The sequence below is a fragment of the Gracilinanus agilis genome, chromosome 2 (assembly GCF_016433145.1).
Source record: "Gracilinanus agilis isolate LMUSP501 chromosome 2, AgileGrace, whole genome shotgun sequence".
NCBI classification, from domain to species: Eukaryota; Metazoa; Chordata; class Mammalia; order Didelphimorphia; family Didelphidae; genus Gracilinanus; species Gracilinanus agilis.
This window is the reverse complement of record NC_058131.1, coordinates 377,216,517-377,235,574: the sequence shown is the minus strand read 5'-3', so window position 1 is coordinate 377,235,574 and position 19,058 is coordinate 377,216,517.

Genomic DNA, 19,058 nt, shown 5'->3' with positions numbered 1-19,058 from the left:
GTTTTTTATTTGTTCGCTTTCTAATTTTTTGAGTTGCATGCCCAATTCGTTAATCTCTGCCCTCCTTAATTTGTTAATATATGCACTCAAGGATATAAATTTCCCCCTGAGTACTGCCTTGGCTGCATCCCACAGAGTTTGGCAGGATGTCTCATCATTGTTATTCTCTTCAATGAAATTGTTGATTGTTTCTATGATTTCTTCTTTGACAATTTGGTTCTGAAGAATCATATTGTTTAATTTCCAATTGGTTTTTGACTTGCCTGTCCAGGTGCCCTTACTGATTATTATTTTTATCGCATTATGATCTGATAAGGTTACATTTATTATATCTGCTCTTTTGCACTTTGTTTGTAATGATTCTATGCCCTATTACATGGTCAATCTTTGTAAATGTACCATGTGCAGCTGAAAAGAAGGTGTATTCCTTTTTGTCCCTATTTATTTTTCTCCACATATCAATTAGATCTAATTTTTCTAGGACTTCATTCATCTCTCTTACCTCTTTCTTATTTATTTTTTGGTTTGATTTATCTAGATCTGAAAGAGGAATATTTAGATCTCCCACTATTATGGTTTGCCTATCTATTTCCTTCTTGAGCTCTGCCAGTTTCTCCTTTATGAATTTGGATGCTATACCACTTGGAGCATATATATTGAGCAGTGTTATTTCCTCATTGTTTATACTGCCTTTAATCAGGATGTAATGACCTTCCCTGTCTTTTTTAATCATATCTATTTTTACTTTGGCTTTGTCAGAGATCATGATAGCCACTCCTGCCTTCTTTTTCTCATTTGATGCCCAAAAGATTTTGCTCATACCCTTAACCTTGAACTTGTGTGTGTCTACCCGCCTCATATGTGTTTCTTGTAGACAACCTATGGTAGGATTTTGGTTCCTGAACCACTCTGCTATTTGCTTCCGTTTTATGAGTGAGTTCATCCCGTTCACATTCAGAGTTACAATTGTTAGTTGTGTATTCACTGACATTTTTTGTATCCTCCCCTAGACCCATTCCTTCTTATTGTACTATTTTCTTTTACACCAGTGGTTTGCTTTCAGCCAGTATCCCTTATCCCCTCCCTTGATTGATTTCCCTTTCTGTCCCCTCCCTAGATGTTCCCTTCTTTTTGTTTTTTTAAAGACCGAATGAATTCCCTCCCCCTTCTTCTTCCCTCCCTTTTTAGCCTCCCCACTCCCCTGCTCCTTTGGTTTATGCCTTCTGACTTTCTCAGTAGGGTTAGATGGAGTTTTTTATCCAGATGGATAATAAAGCTACTCTTCCTTCTCCGGGTTGATTACACTGAGAGTAAGGTTTGATTATTACCTCTTAATGCTCTCTTCCTCTCCTTCTTATGGTAGTATTTATCCCCTCCCCTTCCCATCCCCTCTTTGTGTGTAATAGAATATCTTATTTTTCTTATTTACTCAGATTTTTCTTGGTGTCCCCTACTATTCCTCCCCTCTTTCCCACCCCCCATGTCATCTTAGACCATTTAGTATCCTGTCCTCTCCCTATGAATTATTCTTCTGGTTGCTATAATAGTGAATATTATAATAGTGTATAGAGTTCACTACAGAGAATTATACATAGCATTTCTCCACCTAGTAATACAGGTAATTAGATCTTATTTATGCCCTTAAAGAGTCAGGCTTAAAAGACTATGAGTTTTCTTTCTTTTCCCTCTGTTTCTTATTTACCTTTTCATCTTTCTCTTGATATCTGTGGTTGAGTGTCAAACTTTCCAATTAGTCCCGGTCTCTTTTGTGCAAAAACTTGAAATTCTTCAATTGTGTTGAATGCCCATACTTTCCCCTGAAAGTATATGGTTAGTTTTGCTGGGTAGTTGATTCGTGGGCTGAAGGCCCAGCTCTCTTGCCTTTCTGAATATTGTATTCCAAGCCTTGCGTTCTTTTAGTGTTGAGGCTGCCAGATCCTGTGTGATCCTTATTGGTGCTCCTTGATATTTGAATTGTCTCTTTCTGGCTTCTTGTAAGATTTTTTCTTTGACTCGAAAGCTCTTCAATTTCGCTATTATATTTCTGGGTGTTGACTTTTCTGGGTCCAGTGTAGAGGGTGTTCTATGGATCCTTTCAATGTCTATATTGCCCTCTTGTTGTAGAACTTCAGGGCAATTTTGCTGAATAATTTCTTTGAGTATGGAGTCCAAGTTTTTATTAATTTCTGCCTTTTCTGGAATACCAATGATTCTCAAGTTATCTCTTCTTGACCGGTTTTCTTGGTCTGTCACTCTCTCATTGAGATATTTCATGTTTCCTTCTATTTTATCAGTCTTTTGACTTTGTTTTATTTGTTCTTGTTGTCTTGAGAGATCATTGGTTTCTAAATGTTCGATTCTAGCCTTTAAGGACTGGTTTTCAGCTCTAATGTTTTGGTTTTCCTTTTCAATCTGGTCCTTTTTGGTCTTCAGTTGTCTTGTCTCACTTTCCAATTGCGAAATTCTGCCTTTTAAACTGTTATTTTCTTGCCAGATTTCAACCATCTTCCTCAGCATTTCATTTTTAAAGTCTTCCATAACTTGTGACCAGCTTTCATTTTTTTGGGGAGGTTTGGATTTTTGTTTTCCCTCCTCTGTTGTCTGGATTTTCTCTGTGTAGCAGTTGTCGAGTGTTCCAGAGTTTCTCTTGATGGTCTTTTTCTTCTGGACTTCCTTATTGCTGGCCATTGTTAGCAGTCTTTGGGGCTGCTTCCACAGCCACGCTCAGGTCTGCACCAGGTCCTCACTGAAGGTCCAAGCCTGGGCTGGAGATCGTTATTCAAGCCTAGGGCACTGCCTTTGCCTGCACTGATGCTCTTAGGGCCCTGCTTTCACCCCCGCAAAAGGTAGTGAAAGTCTGTGGGCTGGAGATCTTTATTCGCACCTGAGGCGATGCCTTCAGAGCTTGGGGAAGGCCGCGTTTTAGGGGCCTTTGTCCAGGCCCGAGGCGGTGCCTTCACCCACGTGGGCGCTCGGGGAAAGTCCCAGCCACCTGGGGTCCCTCATCTTGCAGCGCACAGGTACAGGCTCAGGGGCTGCCAGTGATTATCTGGTTGCCCCAGTCCTGTTTACCGGCTTGTGCGGTGTGGGGGGGTGGGGGAGGGGCTTCTTCCTCTCGTGTTTTAGTGAGAGCTGTTTCACCCCTTTAAAGTGTGGAAATGCCCCGATTCTGCGTACCTTCAATGCTGCGCCCTGTTGTGGGGTTCCTCCGTTCCTCTGGACTCGTTTTTATTTCCCCTTGAGGGGTCCTGTGTGGTTTGGTCAGGAGAGATCGAGCAGCTGCTCCTTACTCTGCCGCCATCTTAACCGGAAGTCGACCCTTTACATTTTTAAATGACTCAGAATTATAGTTTATTCTACTGTCATTATTATTTCTTCACTCTTATAAGGCAACAGAAAAGGAAGAAGCTTTTTCTTCTTTTGTTCTTACAAGATCATATCACTAGTGTAAGGAATTTAATGAAGGTTTGACTAAATATATGAGAATTCTAAATTAATATTGTGGTCACTGATTTAAAAATATTATAGCTCAAGTCAAAATGATTTTTAGTAGCTTTATTTACAAGGAGATGGAAAGAGTAAAAGTAAAGAAATGTCAGAAGAGGGTAGAGAAGATGTCTAGCCTATCATGCTAAATGTTGCTCCAGTGGCCAGCTCAACCTGGCAGGGCTTGTTGACCCTCGACCAGAAGTCCCAGTGTTCCACTCGCACGGCCTCCTCCAAGAGGTGAAGGTTTCTCTGGAACTAATCTCTCCAGAAGCCAGGAAAGGAAGGCCAGCTATTCACTTACCCAAGACAGACTCTAAAGGAGAAGATCCAGGAGCAGACCTCCCAGAAGCAGTCCAAGAGCCAAAGTCCCAGTCCAAGCAGACTCACCAGGAGAAGATCCAAGCGAAAGATCAAAGGAGCAGTCACAAAAACCAAGGTCACCTCCAAGAGGCAAGTCAATCAGCTGAAGCTCCAAGTCAAAGATTCGAGCTGAAGACCCCAGAAGTTTAGGACTTTTTAATAGGCTTTTTTCCATGTTACTTCAGGTCCCTTCTTCCATTTTAAAGGAACCAGTTGCAGTCTTTAAATTTGCCTAGCACCATCCAGGGGCAGGGTAGTTGCCTCTGGAGTTGTCATCTCTCATTCTCTGAGGGTGTAAACTCTTATCAAAGGATTCACAAGTTTTCTGACTTATTGAGTTAAAAGGGTGGAGCTCTCTAAGTAAGTGATTTGCAAACTTGTTACTTAGTGTTAAGTAGGGGTGTTCAAGTTTTTAGTTGATTAATTCAAAAGAGACAAATAGAATAAATAATTCTCTTTCACACTAGGATCTGTTCCACTTTGTTCAGGGGAAATGTGACTTTACTACTAAGAGCTGGCTGGACACTTAATCTAATCTTGGATTATAGACATTTTCATAGAGTGTCTCTCAGCCTCAATTCTAGATCATGAAATTTGCTTCCTTATTGATGTATGTGTATGTGGAGAGCTTAACAAGAACAATAATGAATATGAAAGAAAATAAGTACTCTGTCAATCTTCCAAGTGTGGAAGTACTAGGCTTATATGGGTTAGATATTTCAAAATAGATGTTTTATCCATTTTGAGTCCTGAGCACATCTTTGTGGTGGTCACAAGAAAGTAGAAATTAACACAGAGACAGATACACCACATCTGATTGTACATTTGGTCACATTGTTAATGATATTGTGAATTATTTCACTTTTGAGGGCAAAAATTAGATAATACAGGTCATAAAAATGAAATCTTTTTAAAGTCTGTTTTAATAGATCAGCTTCAAATTAGGTTACACAGGCACAAACATATCCTTATAATCGAATTGAATAATTTGGTAAATGTCTATAAAAATGACTATAAAAAAGAAGACAATTTTAATCTCTAAATTTGAGAAAACATGTGCCTTTCAGCTGAGTGGAAAACGTACTTATTTATTACTATATGAGTAATACATTGCTTAAGCTACAAATGCATCTTCTATACACTTAAAAGATGGGGGGAAAGCAAAAATAAAAAGACACAAAACAAATCTAAGCACATTATAAGTAAAAAAACAAACACACAACAACAAAAGTGAGTCCCATAGCCTGGGATATTCATTCTGACTTGACATAATATAAATAGCAGAAACTTCACAATGATCAGAGATTTCTTTTCTTTCCTTCTTTTTTCTCCTTAAATTCCATTAGTTTTCAGTGCAATGAGGGTTTTACAGCACCTTCAAAGTTCTGTTCACCAATCATGGGCATCTGGGAGTTTACAGAGGGTTATTTCAGGCTCAGTGTAGAGCTACTGCTGAATGCATTGACCTCTGGATGTTGTTCTCCTTTAAACAGCAAAGCTATACTTTTGTTTTCTAATGGATTTTTTTTTTACTTTTGGAGGGACATCATTATAGAAGGTCTGCAGACAGAAACTCCATCTTCTGGGGGCATTTCTCTATCCTTGGTCTATTTGTATTCATATAAATTTAGAACTCTAACCTGGTCTGATTATTACGTGGGGTAAATTAGATGATTATCTGAAAATTGCTTCTGTCTCATATTCCATTAACAGTTCAGGGAGCCCATCTCCCCTCCTTACATTGTATTGGGATGTATATAGAGACATATTACAGGTACTTGTTAAAGGATGTCCTTTATACACACAAAAACAAAAAAATACATATAGATACAGAAAGATATAAATATGTATATGTAGATATATGCCTAACTAGATTAAATTTCTCAGAATTTTTTTAATATAGAGACTCTGGGCATGACTTCTGTTCTGTGAAGGAACAAATCAATTTTAAAACATAACCCTGAACCTCAATGAGGAAATTATAAGTAATATCAACAACTCAAAAACAACTAAGAGTTATATTGTGTTTTAGTTTGTAAAGCATTTTATATGTTATTCCCTTTGATGTTCACAACTCAATGAAATAAATTAATCAATTAATGAATTCTTCTAAGAAAGAAGAATCTGAAATATAGAGATTTATAACAACATACCTATTATTACATAGCTAGGATGGAAAAACATTTGTACTTATTTGTAAGACATTGTTCTGGAGTCTGAGAACATAAAAGCAAGAGCAAACTAGTTCCAAACTAGTTCTGCTTTTAAGAAATAGTCATTTCTTTTTAAAATCCTTGCCATCTATCTTAGAATTAATACTGTGTCTTGATTCTAAGGCAGAAGAGTGGTAAGGGCTAGGCAACGAGGGTTAAGTGACTTACCCAAGGTCACATTGCTAGAAAGTGTCTGAGGCCAGATTTGAATCTAGGACCTCCTATCTCTAGGCCTTACTCTCAATCCACTGAGCCACCCAGATGCCCCCAACAGTCACTATTCTGATCATGATATGATTTACCCTTTATATGCTATGAATCCACTGCTCATTGTTATAGTCATAGCTTTGGAATAGAATATTATTGAACTTAATGTTATTAGGACTGTGTGGAAATAGAACTCATAATTTTGCCTTTGTTGGCTTCATGTGTTCTAACCAAATGAGTTAAACCAGGGATTTAAAAGAATTAATCCACCTTGAACAACCTAGTTGAACAATGCCTATTTTGTCCTCTAACTTTCTGAAGTTTTTGTTTTTGTAATGGCTTAGAGACCTTCATTTAAAAGGACAGTTAAAGAAATTAAATGTAATGACATTGCACAAGGACATTAACCAAGAAAGTTGTCTCAATTATAATATGGAGAGGAGCTGAATTATTTCTTTTACCTCTAATTAATTTTAACAGTGGATTCATAAAACCAACTCCTCATTTTTACTTATTAATTCAGTTATTTTTAACTTTCTTAACTTAACTTTTCTTTTTTATTACTCTCTTAATTGATTTTTAGGATTTCTATTTTGATGTTTAATTGGATATTTTTCATTGGTTCTGTTTATTTTTTAAATTTTCATTCCCAATTCAATGATCTGTTCTTTCTCTCTTTAATTGATGTAAGCACTTAGAGATAGAATAGAGACAATATTGGCTGCATCCTCCAAATTTGGTATGTGGTCTCATTGTTATAATTATCATTAATGAAATTATTGTTTCTATGATCTGTTCTTTGACCTACTCATCCTTTAGGATTAGATCATTTGATTTCTAATTGATTTTTGAAATTTATGGATTGATGGATTTTTGGAAGCATAGCCTTTTATTGAATATAACCCTCTTGCCACTAGCTGCTGCTGCTCCCTTTAAAGTTTCTGCATTTCTTTAGTATTGAGCTCTTCTTTATGCTTCTGAACTAACATATGATCCTTTATTTCAGCTGATGTTGGCATACACTTCTTGAGATCTCAACAAAAAGTTCTAGAAAATGCATGGAGTTCCAAGCAAATGTTGAATAAAGTGACAATATTTTTTCTGATCAAAATGTGTGCAATACCATTACATGAGTACTGAAACCATTGAGTACCAAGGTTTGAGTCAGTTTATTCCATTCACATTTATAGTTATGACTGCCATGTACTTCAATTCCTCCTGCCCTCTCCTCAAAAGACTATTTGGCTTTTGACTACTGCCTCCCTAAAACGATGTTACTTCTTATGCTCCACTTTGATGAGAATGAGATACAAGAATTTCCCACTCTTTATTTTCCATAATGTAAGTTTTTACTTGTGTACTTTACTTTTTAAATTTCCCCCACTCTTCTTTTTTGCTTCCACCTCCCAAAAGAGTTGCTTTCCTTTTTACCCTTCCATTTTTCCTTTGAGATCATCCCAACAGAATAGGCTCATGTTTGTGCCTTTTATGTAGACTCTTTTTAATTGTTCAAATAATGACAAAGTACTTAAGATTTACATGTATCCCATATAGGAATGTAAAAGTTTAATGTTTTTTCATGCCTTATTTCTCATTTACATTTTCCTTTTTATACTATACTGAATCTTGTGTCTGAATGTCAAATTTTCTATTCAGATTTGATCTTTTCATAAAGAATTGTGGAAGGGCGGAAAGTTCTCCATTTTGTTAAATGTGCATTTTATTCCTCTATAAAACTATACTCATTTTTGCTAAGTAAGTTGTAATTCCAGCTTCATTACTATCCAGAATATTAAATTACAAGTCCACTGCTCCTTATACTGGTAGCTATTACATCTTGTGTAATACTGATTATGGCTCCATGGTATTTGAATTCTTGCTCTCTGGCTTCTTATAGAATTTTCTCCTTGACCTAGAAACTCTGGATTTTGGCTACTTTTTTCCTGGGAATTCTAATTTAATATTTCCTTCATAAAGTTGAAAGTGGATTCCTTTAATTTCTACTTTGCATTCAGTTTCTAAAGAGGGAAGATTGTCCTTATAATTTCTTGAAATATGATGACTAGACTTTTTTCCCATTTTTGTGGCTTTCAAGAAGTACAATAATTCTTAAAGTATCTCTTCATCTATTTTCCAAATCACTTTTTTCTGTGACAGATTTCACATTTTATTCTATTTTTAAATAATTTGATTTTGTTTCTTGATGTTTCAAGGAGTCATTAGCTTCCAGTTATTCACATATAATTTTTAGAGTTATTTTCTTTAGTGAAGTTTTATACTTCTTTTACCTGTTACTTGCTTCTGATTTTCAATAGTGATATTCTTAAGCATTTTTACATCTGTTTTGCCATTTGGCCTATTTATATTTTTAAGGAGTTAGTTTCTTCACTAATTTATGCTTCTTTTAACAATCTGTTAATTCCCCTTTTACAACTTACTTTTATAACTTTCATTTGTTTTCCCAATTTTTCTCCTACTGATTTATTTGATTTAAACTTTTTTTTAAAAAATTCTTATTTATTTCTTTAGATCTTCAAAGAGTTGTCATTGTGTTTGTATACATTTTTTGTTTTCCTTTAAGGCTTTCTTCATAGCTGATTTCAAGTCATCATCTTTTAGTTTCTATCTTGAAATTCCCTATCACCATAATAGCTTTTGTTGTCATTTTTGTTGTCTGATAATTTTCCTTACCTATTTATGAACTTAGAATTTTATATTAGAGTGTGGCTATATCCTGGGGATGGGGGAAATGTCTAGTCTCAGTGTGAATTTTGCTTTCTTTTTAGCATATGTTTATTTTATATTTCAATGAGTAACTGAAAGTTTTTAGAACTTACAAATGGTGTGATCCAGAAAGAGGTCTATTCATTGAATTCCTGCTATGTGTACTGAATCTTACCCAGGTACAATTCTTCTCATTCACAACCCAGACCATTCCATTTTATGCGGGAATTGTGACCCAAAACTGTGTAATGGGTAATAAATCTGCCAGATGACCACCATTCCTGCTCCCACTTCTGGCATAGGGCTTTTCTGTATTTCTTTTTTTTTTAAATAGGTGTCCAACACCCTTGCCTAGGGTTTGGCTGCTCTCCATCATTGCTATTCATACCACAACCTGATATTGTTTTGACCTTTGTTGCCACTTTTCCTCAGTGTTATGCTTCTGGCCAGACTTTCTGCCTTCCTATCCTACCTTAAATTGGGGGTGGGGAAATGACTTACTGTGAGTTTTAATTAATTTTCCACTTGGGTTTTGGTTCGACAATTTTTTTGAGGGGATATATATGGAGATTGCTGATAAATTCTGCTTTTCCTGCACCATCTTATTCTTTCTCCTGATTCTGTATTCTCCCAATGAGTTAATGTAACATCATAGGATTAGATATATTTAGAGTGCAAAGAGATTTGCGTGACCATTTTGTCCAATCATTTTTTTTATCAATCAGGTCTAGAAGGGTTAAGTGATAGGTCACATAGTAAGTATATGACGTAGGATTTGAGCTCAATTTTTTCCACCTGACTCCTGAGTACCACACTCTATTCATTATGCAGACTCATTATTAGGACTCTTCTGTATCCAGGGCTCAGAACAAAATAGAAAGAGAGTGAAATGGTTCATCTTTGTAAAATTATATGCTAATTTTTAAGAAATTCAAAGTTAATCCTTAAACAAAGGTTTATCTTTTGCTTTTGCAATTTTTTCTGGATTTAATATAAAATTGAACATAATAGTCTCCAAAGTTTCTAAATAAAATCTCAGTCACTAAAGAATTGAATTTTTGGATTGTCCAAAAAGCAAAGGAGATACATGGTGGATGTGAGTAGGATGCAATATATTACCAATGAAAAAATCATAGAATAGAATAAAAATAAACCATATCATCAAGTATATATATATATTAGAGGAAATTGGACTGGGCCAGTATTGTAGCAAGTTAAGGAAAATGATGTTGTAGTGATATACAGATAATCTACCATCTGCCCACTAACCTGCTAACCTCATTGTTATATATATGCCTATGAAACTTGTATAATATGTCAGTGCCATGCCAGGAAATTGAAGCACTTTGTTTAGTTAGATTCTTAATATTGCCTAGCAAGATATGGTACTAGACACAAAATGCCAAACATTCAGACTCTATTGTAGATAATACAACTCCAATGGGCTGTCCACATTGATTGAATGCCAAATGACCAAAGGACACCCAGGACAAACACTCACTCACGAGGAGGCCAGAAGGAGTATTTCAATGATATTCTCAAGGTCATTTTGAAGAATTTTAATATTGATTATGAAACATGGGAAACACTGGCACAGGACTGTCTTTCATGGTATGCTCGTATAAAAGAAAGTGCTGTGCTCTATAAGCAAAGCAGAAGTGCAATAGCTGAAAAGAAACATGAGATGTGTGCATTTATATGTATTTCTGACATTTTCATATAGGTTATTTGTGCACAATCTGTGGTAGAGCCTTGAGCTCATATTAGGTCTAAATAGGCACAATCAAATAAACTGTTCATTACCCCTGATATAGTGATGTCATATTGGTCTTCTAGAATGGATGATAACCAACCAATAACCTTATTTTATTAGGGCAACAGATGACAGCAAAATAGGATCAGTAGGTAAAGTTTCATATGAATTTAGATTAAGGATTGAAGATGAATGTTGGCAAGACAAATATTGTGAACAATTTTGCAGAATAATTCATGTCCATCAACTTAGAATTCTGCATTGTTTAATGAATGATGAAATGCTCCATGACTATGAATAGTACTATAACTTCAGTTCATAAAAAAAAAATACCATTCCATGGGATGTAGCATTCAGGATGTTACATTATGAAAATAATAGAAAAGATGTAAATGAATTCTGAATTGTGAAATCTGTAGGAAATGTATCCAGATATTTATCAAACAATATTTGGTGCTTCATAAACAGCGCTTTCTTTCTAACTCACTGAATTTTCTCATTCAAGATATCATTATACTCTACTCTTGTGTTAATATTTTAAATATTTTTTTTTAATTTTCTGGTCCCTGATGTTTTTTACACCCTGTGGCAGCTAAAGAATGCTTTGTGTTATTTACTGAACCACTGATTATAATCTTTGAAGGTCTATAGAAAATTAAAAAATATATATTTGGGAAGCTTGATAGTGGATAAGATGATGCCTGATTTTCAAAAGGCCTGATAGATCGATTCTAGGAAAAAAGTTTAATTTTGATCTCTGAAAAAATTCTAGAATTAATCCAAAGTTAGATATAGCAATGATATTCCATTTTATTCATGTTTCCAAGTTTGTTTCAGTCATTAGGCATCTGTTTTATTTCAACTTCTTTGCAATCGTAGACCTCATAAATTGTAAGAAACCTCATTTAATTTTCTTCTGAGCAAGTGAGTCAGTTTTCCCAGAGTGATGCTAAAACATATCTGATTCTAATCATTCTAGGATTATCACTATGGATTTGGGAGTATTATCTCAAATGCTATTTACTCAGCTCCCACTTTATCAAGTTATCACCATTGTAAACCACTTATTATGCATGAGTATTATTTAATCAATGTCAATTAGCTTTTACAAAAAATATTTAGTAAGAAATTACACAAGAACAAAAATACCAATATTTTCCATAGTACTGAGAATGAGGAGGGGCAACTATCTATTATGCTAACTCAATCTCTGGGGAAAGTGGGAAACAACTTAAGTGTTCTCTATGTAAGGACGGGATTTGTGCAAGGGGGATGGGACAAAATGAGCCATAGAAGGAGTGGCTGACAGTTGATGACAGTTACTGACAGTTGAGACCAGAGAGAATTCTGGAAAATTCTCTGGAGAAAGGAGGAGGAGGAAAATGATTCTGACAGAGGACATCCCAGCTTGGATCCAGTCCTGAGGGCTTCCTGAGGATCTTTCTTTGGACACTGAATCCCTGATTCCCTGGTCAAAGATTCCATCACATCTCACCCAGCAAGGCTTTAATCCTCAGGTCAGCTAAGTGTTTGGACTCCAATTTGGGAGCGATCTCTTAGTTTCCTTCTCCCATTACCCAACCTTGCTGAGAAATCCCCTTTCAGTCAAAACTTATAGGAAAGAATAGAAACAGAAAACTAGAAATAGAAACAGGAGAAGGAGTGGTGGAAGAAGCTTAGGAGCAGGATCCATTAAGGTTCCCTCCTAAGCAATGGACTCCAAAGGAATAGAGAAAAAGGCACCCCAAATCCCTCTGCCTTTCACCCCTTTCCCCAATCCCTGAATTGTGATTAATAAAAGTCATTCATTAGTCAGATAGCATTCCAGAGTGCCTGAGAGACAATGAGAGAGAGGGGAACCACAGCTTGGTTCTAGCTGCCTCCATCTTGGAAACAGACCACCCGCTGTGAAGTTGACTGACCTAGGGGGAGTCTTGTGTGAACCCAGCCCTCATTCAGAATCGGATTGGGGTACCACATACCTCATCTTATAGGGAAGCCTTGCCCCCAACTCTTGTGTGGCAACACGACAATCCAGGTCACCCAGTTTCGGGGTGACACCCCCTTGAAATCTCCCAGTGTATATTTGGCCTGAGGGGAAAGCTAGAAGAGAATCTCACCTCATAGACTCTCTCTATCTCCCCTTCTATTCAAATATTGGGTACTGGCTCTCTTTATTATTACATCTACAAATTTAGTATTATTGATGGATGAAATATTTTTGCCCTCTCTTTGATTCACTTACTTTTTCTAATTTTAACATTTCCTCCTTTGCATTAATATTAGGTTTAATTTTTGACTTTCTATTATTAAAAGCATATTTAGTGAATTAAAATTTTCCCTTTTATTTTGCTAAAATATACTTTAGGAAAATGATCCCTGCCCCTCCCTAAGTGTTATTTTGGTTATAGCTGAGAAATTTTAGCATGTTGTTTAATAATTGCAATTTTTTAAATATAATTTTTATTTTTCTTAACTCATTCATTATTTAGGATTTCATTAAGTCTACATTTGGAGGCTTGTGTTTGTATATGTGTTTGTGCTCTCCAAACTGATTATCATTTCTATTTAATTACATTCTTTGAAGGAAATTCTTACTTTTTCTGTCCGCTTTTTTTTTTAACATTTTATCTGATATAACTTTCTACCATGGAAAGTGGTCAAAACACATACAATTTATATGTGTTTTTGAGATATTTGTACATTCTTTTGCAACCCCATTTAGAAGATATGTTATTTATCTTACCTCTAAGTTTCTATAGAATTTTTTCCAATAATATATTTTTCTTTCGATAATTTTTTGGCTGAATTTGTCTAAAACTGAAAGAATATTGAAAACTCCTGTTACTGAATTGTTGCCTATATGGTTTTTATTATTTTTTAAATTGAAGTAATTTTCCTTTTGTAAGTTTAAGTGTAGAAATTTGAAGAATAAATGTTAAATATTGATATTTGTTTGTTATCTATGGTTCCTTTTTACTTCTTTATCTCTTTTTGGTTTTGTTTTGAATTTTTATACTTGTCTGATAGTATGAATTTAAATCTCCTTTTTTGTATTAATTACTTGTGTTTTTCTTTCCTAGCCTCTAATTTTTATTTTATATTTATGTTTATTTTTAGGTCTATTCCTTAAACAGAACAGATTATATCTCTTATAATATTCTAGATTAATTTATTTTGAGGCAAAAACATCTCCACTGGCTTTCTTTACCTAACATGAAATTTACCTTCACTATATTATCCCTGTCCTTTTCAAATGGTTTTCTTCTTGTTGTTTTTTAAATATTTTCCCATGTTTGCATATTTCATTTTCTTTCCCTCCCCTCTCCACATCTGTATCAAATAAGCATTTCCATTGGGTTATACATATGTTATCACTTACACCTATTTCCATATTATTCGTTTTTTGCAATAGAGTCATCTTTTAATACCAAAACCCCAAATCATATATCCATATAAACAAACAATAAGTTATTTATTTTTCTTCTGTGTTTCCACTCCAGCAGTTTCTTCTCTCAATGTAGATAAGATTCTTTCTCATAAGTCACTTGGGATTGTTTTGTAGTAGCAAAATCCATTACATTGTATTGTGCCACAATGTTTCACTTGGTGTGTATAATGTTCTCATCCTGCTCATTTCACTCTGCATCAGTTTCTGGATGTACTTATAGTTCATATAGGAATCCTCTAGTTCATCATGCCTTACAGCACAATAGTATTCCATCACCATTATATACCAACATTTCTTTTATCATTCCCCATTCGAAGGATATCCCCCTCTTTTCCAATTATTTTGTACACTGATACTTTGCTAAAGTTGTTAATTATTTCCTCTAGTCTTTTAGTTGATTTTCTAGAATTCTCTAAGTACACCTTTGCAAGATTAAAATTAATATCTAATAACTCCAAGTATTATGTTTCATAAAGTTTATTAATAATCACTTGAAGTAGAAGAAATAAAAAGAACAAAAGTAAAAGCCTGAGTAAAAAACACCTGAATAAAATTCTCCTGTCTCTCCCCTCACCCCACCTCCACAACCATGTTTCTGGGAGAAGAGAGAGAGAGGGTGGAGATACACAAAACTTATATTCTTCCTACGTTAGCATGTAACATGAGAAGGAACATGAGAAGCTGAAAGAGTTTTGGGAGCAAAATTTTAATTATACAATCCCTCCTGTGATCTCATTGGGAAACAAGCATGTAGAAATCTCCCAGATTTACATGCCTAGTTTCCCCAATGAATCATTTGACATAACCAACATATATCTCTAAAAATCTTTAACTAGAGATACATACAATATTCCACTTTCCAAGGGGAAATTACAATAATTTGGGGATAAAAGGGAGATAAAAGAAAAAGAGAATAAAACTAATGATTGCTAGGCACATTAACAAAAAAAAACAGTTAGGGAGCAGTTCTCTCTGGCATGAATGTACTTTCAAAATAAATGCATTTAACCCCTCCTCCCATAATTCAATTCACCACATCCCAAAGTTCATTCTGGATCTTTTGGTGCAGTGTGTTCTCCGTAGGTTTCTTCATGGCACCTTTTCCAAACAGTTCACTTTCTTGATTTGGGGAAGTAGGAAGTTTCTTTTCCTAAAATTACTCTCAAACAAGAAAAATTTTTATAAATATAGAATTCTATGACAATAATACGATCCCCTCTGAGGAAGATGTTGACCAACACACAGGTCGCCCTGGGATACATGGCTCAGTTATGAGTATATGAATCAATTGTCAAAAGAAAATAAAAAACATAAAAAAAACAAATATAAGAGAAAAAAATAACTTCTGGATGTGTAAAAATAAAAGGGGGGCCCAAGGACTGGATGTTTGTAGATGGGAGAATGTGAGAGAGAGAAGGTATGTGTGGTACTATAGGAGACTTTAAGGGGATGTCACCACAAAACTGGGTGACCTAGATGGCCATGCTGCCCCTCAAGAGTTGGGGGCAAGGCTTCCCTGCAAGAGGAGGAGGTGGTACCCCAATCTGATCCTGAATAAGGACGGGGTTCATTCAAGCCTTCCTCGAGGTCAGTTAATTTCACAGCAAGTGGTCTGGCTCAAAGAGGAAGGCTGTCAGACCAAGCTGTGGTTCCCCTCTTCCTTGTTGTCTCTCAGGCATACAGGAACACTATCTGACTGTCAAATGACTTTTATTATTCAGAAATCAGGGATTGAGGAAAGGGGTGAAGGGCAGAAGGATTTTGGGGTGCCCTCTTTGCTTTTTCTATGGAGTCTGTCATTTAGGCATGAAACCTAGTAAACTTCTCCCCCACTTCCCCTTTTATTTATTTTTCTATTTTCTATTTCTATCCTTTCCTATAATTGTAAGCTTTGACTGAAAAGGTTCCCACAGCAAGGTTGGGTAATGAGTGAGGGAGTCTATAAGATTGCTCCCAATGGAGTCCAAAATCTTAGCGGTAGTCTTGAAGGATGAGTTGTGTTGAAATGTCTGTGATCAGGGAATCAAGGTTTCAACTTCCAAGAGAAAGATTCTCAGGAAGGTCTCCAGACTGATCAGAGTTGGGTTTTCTGGGTCCTCACCCCTCTCAGCTAGCAAGTGCCTTCTCCTCCTTTGGTTACATCTCCTCTACACAAAAATTCATCCTTACAGGTAAAACACAAAAATATCAAAATCTTGTGTAAAAATTCTGAGTAAGGAAGAACAAGCCTATAACTGGTCCTTAAGCCAGAACCTGATTAAAGTGATTTATATTCTACAAGCTTGTAGTAGCAATTATAACAATGAAGCACTTACCCATTGGCAGCCAGGACTATAGAAAATGGATATACCATGAAAGAAAGAGAAAACAGGGACAAGACTTTTAAAGCAGAAGGGAAATAGCATTCCCTGGTCTGATTTTACTTTTACTCTCAGGGATAGGGAAGCAAAATGGCAGCCAAACTAAAGCACATGGTAGAAGTCTAGATCTGGCACAAGGGAATTTCACATCTGACTTTGCAAACAGCCACTACCTCGAACCCCAAAATAAGTTCAAGTCTCTATCTTGGTGCAGAATCTCATCAATACCACTAGGATTGGTTGGTCTCCTTTACCTTGTGGTCTTTGGCACTGTGCAGGTTAACTTTTGTGCTCATTGACACTGTGAAGTGACTATTTTATGATCCCTTCTCCTGGAATCAGACACAATCATTATTGAAGTCCCATAATATTTAACAATCAGTGGCAGATTTCCATAGTCTAAAGTTTTGGGGTATGTATTAATATGCTAACAGACATTTCAAACTTACCCTAGTGAAAAATTAAAAAAAAAACATTAATACTGCTAATATGTCCTTCAACTACAAAAAATGAGAAAAAAAGAAAACTCAAATACTATATTGCACATAGAAGGAAAAACAATAATAATTTTTTTTAAAAATCAAAAATATATTGTTCACAATCAATGACATACTGTTTTAGCCAAGTAGAGGCACAATATAAAGGTTTCTCACCCCCAAATAATATCCTTTTTCCTTTTTAACTTGGCCATGATCCAGTGTGAGTGCACATGATTTTCACCAAGTAAAAGCTTTTTAAAACAGTAGTACAGCAGCTAATGCACATTGTAAGGATGGGGATAGGACAAAAAGAGCCAGAAGAAGACTCTGTTTATTCTTATAACATTCAAAGAAGTACCAAAATCCTCCAAATCATAAGGGCACATTTAATGACAATAGCAAATAAACCTGCTATCATTAGGATTCACATCATTCTCTGTAGCCATTTGCTATGTGACATTTTAAAAACCTGTGAAGCTCATGGATACTTGTCACAAGTTCTCCAGAAACTAGTCAATCTGTAAACCTTGATGAAGATATTTGTAACAAAGTCTATTGCTGTCATCATTCCAAAATGTGGCAGGAGAAACCAGAAAAAAACCATCTGTACTGCTGATGAAAACCTTTTGGCCTAAACTGTCGCCAAGCGTCTAGATCATTCTGGTGGAAGGGTAGAGTAAGCTGAAGAGTTACAAATATAAAAACCTGTCTAGGTAACCCCTGGGAAAACCTTCCCACCTCCTGAATGAGATTATAACCCATCACGGGGTAACTAAGCCCCTTGGGAAATCTCTCTCCTCTGATATGAGACTGTAACAGCCATAAATGTCTTGTCTTTTTATGTCCCATCCATTGCAATGTTGAAGTGAGGACTACAATAGTGAAAATCACTTCTGATGTTTCATCCATTACTTTTTCATAAATGCGGAGGTGGGGAATACAATAGTGCTACTGTACTTCAATTCAACTACTAAATGACTGTTACCTCTTGTTACAAACAAGTCAAAGGCAAATGATCAGTCAGAGGTACTGGTGCCATTAGATATCTAAAAATCACTTCTAAAGACCCCTTAAAAATAATTGAGATTTTTAGCTCATTAAATTCTCCAAAGGCCATATACCAGCTGTAACCAGTTTGATGGAGTTCATCCATCATCATCTATGTGACAATTAACAAAGACAAAAAGGCACAAAAGGCCATTAAGGCAACATGTGACCTTGATGGATCTGGTAACACACCCAGCATCCATAAGGACCTATGGTTTTGCCATGGAAAAAGGGTTTGTCCAAGTTGTTTATGGACTTTTATAGTGGCATTTTCTTCAGTCCAATCATAGGAGAAGGGTACAAATAAAGACAATGTAACAGAACATATAGCTAAATGTCCAAAACACAGTAGCTGAAAATGACATAGTGTAACAGAAGAGATTAGATTAGATTAATAAGTGAACTTAAAAACAAAATTAAACTTGAAACAATCAGCAAATACAATATATGTGACAGGATGTGAGCAATGAATTCAAGAGTCCTTTCCTCTAATTCTCGTATCTGCATTACAGAGACTTCTTCACTATTTGGAGGGGAACAAATTGAAACAATTAACATCAACAAGGCAAATGGAGTATGAAAAGGCTTAAAATTCACCTCCAGACTTTTTAAGGTTCCTTCCTCTCCTAAATACCATCATCCATCTAGATTCCTTTTCTCACACTTTTAGGGTTCCCCATACCCACACTGATCATAATGTGGACAAATTCAATATTGGATGTGTTTCAGAGACTGGGAAGACCAAAATGGCAAGGGGCTGTAGGGAGATGAATCTCCCCTCTGAATCTGAAGATTACTAAGCTATTAACTACAAGGTATCCTATGTTATGATTATAATAACAGATAGTTTGGAGAATCAGATAAATGTTTTCAGGGCCAAATATAGCTTTAAGTCAAGAACCCTAGATTGACAGGTTACAGTGAGGAAAGGAGGGGGTAAAACACTCCTGATTCTCAAACCCCTCCCCCTCTAAC